The following is a 9,602-nucleotide window of genomic DNA, read 5'->3' as shown; positions in this document are numbered from 1 at the left end:
CTCCTACATTGCCGGCTGGCTATGAACTCTTGCTCTGCCTCACCCTTCAGGGTGGCTGGAACTCCAGGTCTGGGCCACTGAGCGAGCTTTTGGTGGTGGGGTGGGAGCCACCTTGGGCCTCCTGTGTGGTCTCAGCTGTGAGCAGCAGCAGAATGCACAGCTGTGTCTCCGGGCACACCGCGGCTGGGCCTATTTCTCTTTCTGGAGCCCTTCGCCTGCCCTTGGCTTCTTCTCTCCCATCCCCTGCGATCTCAAGGGCTTGTTCGCTGCTTTCAAGGTGCTTGGATTGCTCCATTCCCCACAGCACTCAACCCTTCTCTGTGTATCCCATGTGTTTTCTTTTCTTCCTTTTCCACCCAATCAACATTTCAGGGTTTTTTTTGAAAGGTTTTTGCTCTAGGGCCCGTGCACTCTCCAGAAAGACAGAGAAAGACAAGAGAGACAGAAAGCGAGAAATCACCCCCCGGGGGGGATGGCCATGTCGCGATCCCTTCTCCTCCCTTCTCCTCCATTCTCCTCTCGGGATCTTGGGAATGCACACACACGCGCCCCGCATGCGTTTAAGCCGCCCGGTCTGGGACTTGAACTGCAGTCGATTACATGGGAGTCCAGCGACACAGCCATTATGCTAACTGCTGGTCCTCCCAATCAACATTTCAAAGAAATGGGATATCTTGGCTAAATACTGCGTCAATTATTATAAGCCATGCTAAGGTATAATAGAGATAAAGTCCCTGCAATAATTGTTTGTGTGTTTTTGGGTTTTTTTTTGAGAGGTTTTCGCTTTAGGGCGCATGTGCTAGCCAGACAGACAGAGAGAGACAGAGAGATAGAAAGCGAGAAATCACCCCCCGGGGGGGGGGATGGCCATGCCGCAATCCCTTCTCCTCCATTTTCCTCTCGAGATCTTGGGCACGCATGCACACGCACCCAGTGTGAGTTTAAGCCACTGGGTCTAGGACTCGAACTGCAGTCGACTACATGGGAGTCCAGAGACATAGCCATTATGCTTACTGCTGGTCCCAATCATTGTTTGTGTTTTGAAATAAAAAATTGCTTATGTGACTGTTTTTTTTTAACTTTTTTTATTTAACTTTATTCATTCATTTATTTATTTGTTTATTTTATTTTGACCAGAGAAGGTGAGAGGGAGAGAAAAAATGAGAAAGTAAGCAACCAGGTACAGGACTCAAACCACGGTCAGCCATGTGGGAATCCAGCGCTATAACCATCATGCCACCTGCTGGCCCTGTGGTTGTTTCTTAAAATGGGAAAATATGTTAGTAGAGAACTTACTGCATTCTTGATCTAGACTATCTATCCACTTTTGCATTCACGCACTCCCACTCCTTTTAGTTGGTGTCTCTAGACTAGGTGGAGTATTGAAAACAGCATGGACAATGGGGACTCAGGTCTGGCCTCGAACACCAGTGTCACCACCAATTAGCTTGGTCACCTTGAACAAGAGCGAGTAAGTCTAGATAACCTCTGGGCCCTTGGAAGAAAGTCAGTAATACCTATCTAATGAAAATGACTTAAGATAGCATGTCGAAAGTAGTTAGAAAAATACCTTGCAGACACCTGATCACTATTGTATATATTCAGTAAATGACTTGAATTTAATACAATTGTAAAATGCTAAAGTATAAATGTACTAAGGTATAATAGAATGCATCCTTCTATTCTATTGAGAAAGCTGAAACTGGAAGAAAGCAAGTGTCTTACTAAAGGTCATAAAATAATTAGAAATGGGATTAGAATCCAGGGCTGAGGCCTCATTTAATTAATGCTCTTTATATTCTTTTCCCTCGAAGTCTTGCACCATTTTAAGACCACTGGATTTTTATCATGTCCATCCACCTAAACACTATTCTGAGACAAGTCAACAGTTTTTCCCCCTCACATTTTTTTCCTAGAGGGTAACTTTTATTTATATTTTTTGCTTTTGTCTTGTTATTTCATAATTGTAGTCTATGAAAGTAATCAGTTGATTACTTCTCCCTTGGGTGGTGTTCCTATGAGGAGGCAGTTCCAGAATCTCTACTTAAATCTGACACATCTGATTCTTTTTCTGTAATGCTAATTTTCACCCAGAAAATTGATTTCCTAATTCAGACTCCTCAGTATCTTCTGACACTAGATTAAGCTGAAATGACCCTCCTCCTCTAGAATGCTATATTTTCTAAAGATTTTCCAGTTCAGGATTAAACCTGTATATATGCATTTTATGGTAATATTAAATTACTTTCATTGCACCTTAAAATGATTAAACAGCATATTATAGATTCCATTCCTTCCCCTGGGGAAACACTGGCTTCCATATTTGTACACTTTAATGCAGAACAGAGTGCGGGGGAAATAGCAGGAGAGGATACGTTGTCCTGAGAAAAGAGAATACTTAGGATAAAACAGATTTAACAAGCTCAATTTCTGGATTTCCATTTCTCTAATTATTGTAGTAACATTTTTTTCCTCTCAATAGTTCTACAGAATGTCCATATAGACAGAGAAAAAAAAAAAAAAAAAAAACATCTATTGGTATGTGATTGCTTAAATTTTTATAAATTTTCATATAAAATATCTCAATAATCTGTAAGGTTATATATTTGTTTTTAATTTTAAAAAATAAAATTTCAGATAGAACTGAAGACCCACTCGAATCATCCCCTTAATTTTTATTTTTTTAAAAAATTATTTATTCAGTTTTTATTATTTCAATTTGCTTTAAGGCATATGCATTCCCCAGAGAGAGAGAGAGGAGTAAGAAATCAAGCCTCCAGATCTGGGCCTCAAACCACGGTTGGGCATGTGGGAATCCAGCACCTTAACCACCATGCTACCTGCTGGCCCAGAACCATCCTTTTATTCCCCCAAGACAACCATTAACCCATTTGTTCATACCATAGTAATTTAGTTTTTATAATGGAAATACATACAGATCTACATGTAAAACATAAATAGCATTTATGTTTTAGACAAATTACAATATCTATTATAGGGATACTGCTTTTTTTTTTCTTTTTTAACATTTTATGTTCCCAATAAATTTTACCTTCTAAAAGGAGTTCATTTTATAAATATGCCAGTGTTTATCACATCCTATATTTGGACTATAATTGGTAACGTGCTGTGAACGCTTGTGGAAATGCTTCTTTTTCACATTCATGGAAGAGCGCCTCTAGAGTGACTATCTAAAAAAAGTCATTTTTCACAGTAATTTACACTTCCACCAGCAGAATATAGTAATTTCCTTTTTATCCTCCCTTCTTTTTGACAGCTCTATGTGGTACAAGCTTTTTTTTAAGCGTATTTCTTCCATGAGTGAGAGACAGAGAGAGCAAGAGATAAAGAGAAAGAGAGAGAGACAGCCCCCCCAGCAGGGTCCTAATGCCACAGTGAACCCCATCTCAGCCAGTCGGGGAGTGTGGGCATGTACCCGGGCATGCATTTACCTGGCAGGCTCAGGGAGGACTCCAGATGTGAACCTGCAACCCTCCCATGTGGGTAAGCCTCACAGGGTCATGCTCTACTGCTGTGCCACCATCTAACTCTGAAGCTTTTTGCTTGCTTGGTTTTGTTTTTAAGAGAGATTTTGCTATAGGGTATGTGCATCACTCACTAGAGAAACAGAGACAGAGAGACAGAAAGTGAGAAATCAACTCCTGTGGGAATGGCCACACCACAATCCCTTCTCCTCCATTCTCCTCTTGAGATTTGGGGCACACATGAACACTCGCCTGGCATGAGTTTCAATCCTTGAGGACTTGAACCCTAGTCGCCCATGTGGGAGTCCAGTGATGCAACAATTCTGCCATCTTCTGGTTCCAGGCTCTGCAGTTTTACATTTTAATTTGTTTTAAAACATTAAAAATAAATTGATATCAGTGCTTCCTCTCAACTATGAAGGTGTTTTCAAGCCTAGAGACAGACACCAGAAACAAATGAGAACACGTATCTCCCAGATCTTGGTTTCCAAATGTAGTGTCTTAATAAAGGAGTCTAGGCTTCTAGGAGAAGTGACTCCTTCCAGGGCCAGTTCAGGGCAAGTTCAAAATGAGCACAGAATGAGGAAAGACAGAGGTGATGGATATGCTGATGACCCTGATTAATCCGTACACACTGTATTCCTCATACTGAAGAAATCACATTGAACCTCACAGATATGTACAACTTTTTAAGATTTTTTTTCCATAGGGTACATGTGCTCACCAAAGAGAGACAGAAGGAGACAATCCTTGAGGACTTGAACCCTAGTCGCCCATGTGGGAGTCCAGTGATGCAACAATTCTGCCATCTTCTGGTTCCAGGCTCTGCAGTTTTACATTTTAATTTGTTTTAAAACATTAAAAATAAATTGATATCAGTGCTTCCTCTCAACTATGAAGGTGTTTTCAAGCCTAGAGACAGACACCAGAAACAAATGAGAACACGTATCTCCCAGATCTTGGTTTCCAAATGTAGTGTCTTAATAAAGGAGTCTAGGCTTCTAGGAGAAGTGACTCCTTCCAGGGCCAGTTCAGGGCAAGTTCAAAATGAGCACAGAATGAGGAAAGACAGAGGTGATGGATATGCTGATGACCCTGATTAATCCGTACACACTGTATTCCTCATACTGAAGAAATCACATTGAACCTCACAGATATGTACAACTTTTTAAGATTTTTTTTCCATAGGGTACATGTGCTCACCAAAGAGAGACAGAAGGAGACAGTGAGAGGAAAGTGAGAAATCATCCCCCCACCCCATGGGAGATGGCAACACCACGATCCCCTCTCCTCTGGGATTTTGAGGAGATGCAAGCAAGTTTCTAGCATGATTTTCAAGTCATCGGGTCCAGGCCTGGAACTGTCGTTGACAATGTGGGAGTCCAGAGCTTTAACCACTAAGCCACCAGCTGGCTCCAAATATGTAAAATTATTATTTGCCAATAAAAATTATTTTTTTAAAAGGAATACTAGCATCATCGAATGCTGGAGAATATATGAGCTCTCATTTTTTGCTTTTGGTAATGAAAAAACAATTTAGAGGTTTCTTACAAAAGTAAACATACGCTTGCCATAAATTCAGTAGTGAAATTTTTTATTTACATATGGTAAAACTTGGAAGCAACTATGTTGGCTTGCAACATGGGAATAGAAAAATAAACTGTGGTATATCCAGTCAATGGAATATTACTCAGCACTAAAAAGAAATGTACTACCAAACTATGAAATACCATGGAGAAAACCTAAATGCACATACTGAGTCACTTGAGGCTTTTGAATTTATATTCACAAATAAAATCAGCCAGTGCTTATCCTGTCTTAAATAATTCTTGTCTTATTTACTAACGAAAGTATATTAGTCCATACTTCTTTTCTATACTCTAGCTCTTTGTTTTATGTACATTTAGTGGAAGTCATTTGTAAATTTATATAGACTTGGTATTTTTTAAAATGTATTGTCATGCAAATATTTAAAATTTCCAAAAGTTTCTAGAAGTGGGCATTGTATAAGAATTGTGGTATTATCATTAGTCCCATTTTATAGTAACTGAGGTACAGAAATTGGAAGACTTTTCTTACGGTTATATGGCATCTTGGGTTATCAGAAAAGTCATGCTGTATTTTTTTGGTTTTCTATGCAAAAAGCACATTCTAATTTTTTCCGACAACCCTATAAATGGGGAAAGAAGTAGGATAGACTCAGTTTTCTCATTAAAGCACCCACGTTCTTTCCTTTTTATTTAAAACATGTTCCACCTTAGAAGCAATGTTGATTAAGAAGAAGCTGAAACTCTTGGGGTGGTTTTATTGTTTCTAAGTCCGGTCAGAGCATCCTGTTATCACGAAGGCCACAGGGACAGAAGTGTCAGGATGGGGCGCCTTTGACGGGCAATTTCCGAGGAGCATACTTCTGCAGAAATGCAATGACAAAGGACACTTGGAGCCTGCAGAGTGGCCGGGAAACATTCAGTGTACTAGCTTTCTGCACTTCTTCTCTCTAGGGGGAAGTAGGGACTTCCTAGAAACCCGAGGGACCCAGGTTCTCATGTGTGCTGCTTTTCCCAAGTCCTAATTCCATGTAGCCCTCTCCGTGGGCACCGTGAGGTGGAGACCACGTCACACGCAGGCATCAGAGTTCACTTCCTCCTGCCTCTGGGTGAGCATTCTCCTGAGGGTGCAACGGGAAACACTCCCACGTCAACAGGCAGAGCGTAATCGGCATGCCTGGTGTCCAGATGCTCCACCACAAAGCAAGAGTCCCCGAGTCTGTCTTGTGTGGTGACTCTGGGGAAGCCATCACTTGTCATTCTGCCCCACAGAGCATGTTGTAGCACCTGCTGGATGTTGTCACTTGCCACCAAGTACCCTTTCTGTAACGTCAACCCCTCGAGTCTTCTCATTTATCCATACGTGGGGTGCAGTGGGTGGGGGCCTTGCCCATTGACCTGAGTCAAACTTCAGCTGCGCTAATAAGGTACTGGTCCATTTCTCTCTTCCTCTTCTCATACTCTGCATGAGAGAGAGAACGAAACGTAATGCAGGTCACCTGCTTTCTAGTTCTGGCCGGCACTCAGCATTGGGAAACCGGTGGACGCCAGGTAAGTCTTAAGGTAAACCTTTACCTGAAACAGGACTTAGCTGAAATATTTCAGTAAGCTGTCTCTTTCTTTCACATTTCCGAAATCTTTGTAATGTTTTTACAGCCTTCTAGTTTTGAAAGATAGCTCTATGGCATGTTTTAAACAGAAGACATACACAATAGTTACACTTTCACGTTAGACTATCTAGCATTTGTGAGAAGCCTCTGAAACGGGGGTTGTTATTCCTGGTTCAGAGGTGGAAACTTCTGTTTCAATGGCCGGAGGGCATGTGTACTCACCTGAAAGGCGAGGGAGGGGAGAGCGCACCGCCGAATGCTGGTGGCCATACTGGACGTCCTTCTCAGTTCTCCAAGCTGCTGAACTTGGAGCATGAATGGATACCCAACTGGCCTGTTTTCAAGCCCCTGGAGCCGTAATTCGACCTGCATCCTCAGAGTGTGGACTCTGGTTCACTTAAGCAGGAACCTACGAGACCAGCCCTAAGATGAAAACTTTAAGAAAGTTTAGGTAATATTCCCAAGATCATCATGAAACTAAGAACCACTTTTAATTCTAGAGCAGACACTGTTAGTTAATTATCCAAAATAGATTAGGACTGGACTTACGGCACACGTCTGGCCAACTTGATACTAAGGAAGATCAGCTGGGAAGCAATTCCAAAACGATTTCAAGTTTTCTTACTCTTGAAAACACTCAAGTGGGCCAGCAAGTGGCTTGGTGCTTAAGACACTGGACTTCCACATGGCCAGCGCTGTTCAAGTCCCAGACCTGGTGGCTTGAAAATCATGCTGGGTGTATGCATGTGTGTGTACCCAAAATCCCCAGAGGAGAATGGAGAAAGGATTATGGTGTAACTATCCCGTTTGGAAGGTAATTTCTCACTTTCCCTCTCTGTTCCTTTCTAGTAAGCACATGTGCCCTCCAGATAAAACATGGAAAAAGTTTTAAAGAAAGGAAGGAGACTCAAGGAAGGCGGTTGTCCTTTTCTCCCGTGTGTAACTGATAGCCTCTGCATGTGCCAACTGCTGTGGCAGCCGCTTTGTAGCCTTGAGGAGAGCCAGCTTGAGAGTAAGACCAGTTCCCTGAGGACGGCAGAGCAAAAGATAGAATCCCGTAGGCACCCAAGGCCATCACTCAGTTGCTCAACTCCCAATAGTGGAGCCTCTCCACCTGAGCTCTTCTCTCTCTGTGGTCAAATTCATTTGACTTTGTTGAATTCATTTGAACTCTAGCCAAGGTCATCCTAACTGATACACATCCCGGATGATTGACCTAAAAGCCAGCAGCAGTCTTCACAAAAGGGAGCCTCCACAGTTATCCATTCTTCCACAGGGGCGATTACGCTGTCAATAGAATTGACGTCACTTTTCAGAGCAGAGTCTACCGACTCGAATGCCTACGGGACGAGTCCGCAAGTGTAAATGAGTGAAGTTGGGTTTTTGGAAAACTGGAGACTACGTTTCTACATGAAGGAAAAGCTAGAAACTAACCTACAGCAGATTGCTGCTCAGTTCTATTTTTTTTTATTTATTTATTTTTTAGATGTTCTGGTTCTTTAAGAGAATTCTCTCCATCCAGAATGTTTTTCTTTTTAGTTTACCAGAGGATGTGTGAGCTCACCAGAGACAGAGATCGCCCCCAGTGGCGGGTAGGAGGAAGGATGGCCATACTGCAGTCCTTCCCAGTTCTCCACTCGGGATTTGGGGAATGCACACAAATGTGCCTGATATGTTTTAAAAGTTGCCAGGTCTGGGACTTAAACCAACAGTTGGCTATGTAGGATCCAGTACCTTATCTACCATAGCATCTGCTGGCCTCTAAATCTATAATTTTTTAAGGTACAGACTTTTGCTTTTAAATGTTGGCTGTCAATTCATTGCTTTTTAAATATGTAAGCTAAACAAAGCACAAAATGAACTATATGTGGCCTCCACCTCTGTACCATGGTGACCTCTACCTTAGAAAACCACAGCTCTTATTAAATCTGTACTTTTATTATATCACATATAAAATAAAGTGTATGATTTTTATGCTAGACTTCAAAAAAAGACTTATCTGGCAGTGCAGGTGGTGGTTCTTTACAGCCACTGTAGCCCCAACAGAAACCGCACACGGGCTCAAGGACAAGCGGCCCGATTTATGCTCATGAGGGTGTTTTGTTTAGACAAATCATTGCATCTGCAGAAGTTCCAAGTTTCATTTCTCCAGAAAAATAGTGTTTCCAATGGAAAGTTTGCTTCAGTGGCTCCAGCGTGTTCCAAGGAATTTTTTCAAGTTTTAGATCCGTGGAAAGCTTACGGTAGGATTTTGAAATTCACCTAATTCCAGATTGAAATGTCATGGGCTTACTCAAGTCGTTAAGGCGCAGCCATAGCTCAAGAACGAGCAAACTCAGGAGACAGCTTCAGAACGTTATGACCCAAATTTCTCCTATCTTAGCCTAGAGGAATGTTAGTAGGAAAACGTTTATATATTTTTTTCACTTTTTAACTACATTTTCCCCAATTATAAACACATGACCATTCTAGAACATTAGAAAAAAAAGGATAAAATACCATATCAGAAAATAATGTACACTATGAAAATGCTCACTACTCAAAGACAACAGTCAATATGCTGGCATAATTTCCAGTGATATTCTTATTTTTCCAAGTTTTTATTTTGTCTATTTGGGATCATTTTATAGTCATAAAACCTGTATTCCGTCTTCCTATTTTAACATAATAAAGCCTAGATTTTAGGTTTGAATTTTTTTTTTGAGAGAGAGATTTTCACTGTAGGGCGCGTGCGCTCGCCAGACAGAGAGAGACATAGAGACAGAAAGCGAGAAATCACCCCCCAGGGGGGATGGTCACGCCGCAATCCCTTCTCCTCCATTCTCCTCTCGGGATCTTGGGCACGCACGCACATGCGCCCGGCATGAGTTTTAAGCCACTGGGTCCGGGACGTGAACTGCGGTCGACTACGTGGGAGTCCAGCGACATAGCCATTACGCTAACTGCTGGTTCCCGAGATT

The sequence above is a fragment of the Tupaia chinensis genome, unplaced genomic scaffold (assembly GCF_000334495.1).
Source record: "Tupaia chinensis unplaced genomic scaffold, TupChi_1.0 Scaffold000591_1, whole genome shotgun sequence".
Classification (NCBI taxonomy): Eukaryota; Metazoa; Chordata; class Mammalia; order Scandentia; family Tupaiidae; genus Tupaia; species Tupaia belangeri.
The sequence above is the reverse complement of the archived record's forward strand: the minus strand, read 5'-3'. Positions refer to the sequence as shown.